Here is a 1,490-nt window from a genome sequence, read left to right as displayed (position 1 = left end):
TAATGAACATTTACAGAGATTTTAGATTTCCATTCATTCATTGTTGCATTTTCCCCCGCCCCAGTTCACTCTTCTCTTTGAAAAGTAAAAGAAAAATTATTTCATTGGTATACAACACCCCTCCCCACCACCCAGTACACTCCACTACGCAATCTTCATTCTGGACTCTTGTCATAACCATAATATACAATCATATATTGCCTTAAACTGTTCTCTCCCTCATCTGTTTCAATGTAGTATACATAATTTATTCCATTTTCTCAGTCTCATCCAAAACCTGATATTAGTCCCATTCTACAATAGCACTATGCAGTATTTGTCCTTTTGTTACTGAGATATTTCACTCAGCATAATGTCCTCCAGGGTCACCCATTTTGTACAATATTTTATGATTTCCTTATTTTTTAATGCTGCATAGTATTCCATTGTGTGAGTATACCAGAGCTTCTCTATCCATTTGTTTGTTGATGGGCACTTAGGTTGTTTCCAACTCCTTGCTATTGTGAACAAAGCCACAATAAACATAGGTGTGAATATATCTGCCTGGGTGATGGTTATGGTTTCTTTAGGGCATATTCCCAGTAGAGAAATTGGTAGGTCAAATGGTATTTCTACTTGCAACTTTTTGGAAAAGTGCTATACAGCCTTCCATAGTGGTTGCACCATTTTGCACTCCCACAAACAGTGAATAAGGGTTCCAGTTTCTCCACAACCTTCTCCTCACTTTTAGCCAGCAAGGTTATGTTATCTGCATAATACAGGTTATTGGTGAGTCTTCCTCTTATCTTGATTTCACATCTATCTTCATGAAGTCTAACTTCTTGAAAGGTATACTCAGCATATAGATTGAATAGGTATGGGGGGAAAATACAATCCTGGTGCACTCAAGGAACTTTCTTCATTTTAAACCTGTGATATTCCCTTGTTCTGTTTGGTTGGTGTTGTAATGTGCCATCAAGTCACTTGCAATTCATAGCAACCCTATGTACAAAGCCCTAAATCCTGCTCTATCCTGTGCCAATCTGCCTGTGACACAGTTATGCCTTCCACCCCAATCACTGAATCAATCCATCTCATTGAGGGTCTTCCTCTCATGCAAAATCCCTCTGTTCTCCCAAACTTGATGTCTTTCTCCAAGGACTGGTGCCTCCTTGCAACATACCCAAAGTATGTCAGACAAAGCTTCAGAATCCTAAACAACATTTTCTTGGTCTAGATATAGGTTATATATGAGTATAATTAAATGTTTCAAAATTTCCATTCTTCTCAATGTCAACCATAGTCTATTATGATCCATACAATCAAATGCTTTTTCATACTAGATAACATATAAATATATAATCTTTTGGTACTTTCTGCTTTTTACTAAGATCCATCTGATATTAGCAATTATATCCCTAAATGATTCTAGACATATACTTCGGTGCAATTTCACCACATATGTTCCATGTTATAGGTACAAACATTCTTGTGAGAATTTTACCTTTTTT

The sequence above is a fragment of the Elephantulus edwardii genome, unplaced genomic scaffold (assembly GCF_000299155.1).
Source record: "Elephantulus edwardii isolate Elephantulus edwardi_28Jun2011 unplaced genomic scaffold, EleEdw1.0 scaffold00021, whole genome shotgun sequence".
Taxonomy (NCBI): domain Eukaryota; kingdom Metazoa; phylum Chordata; class Mammalia; order Macroscelidea; family Macroscelididae; genus Elephantulus; species Elephantulus edwardii.
Note: the sequence above shows the minus strand (reverse complement) of the source record.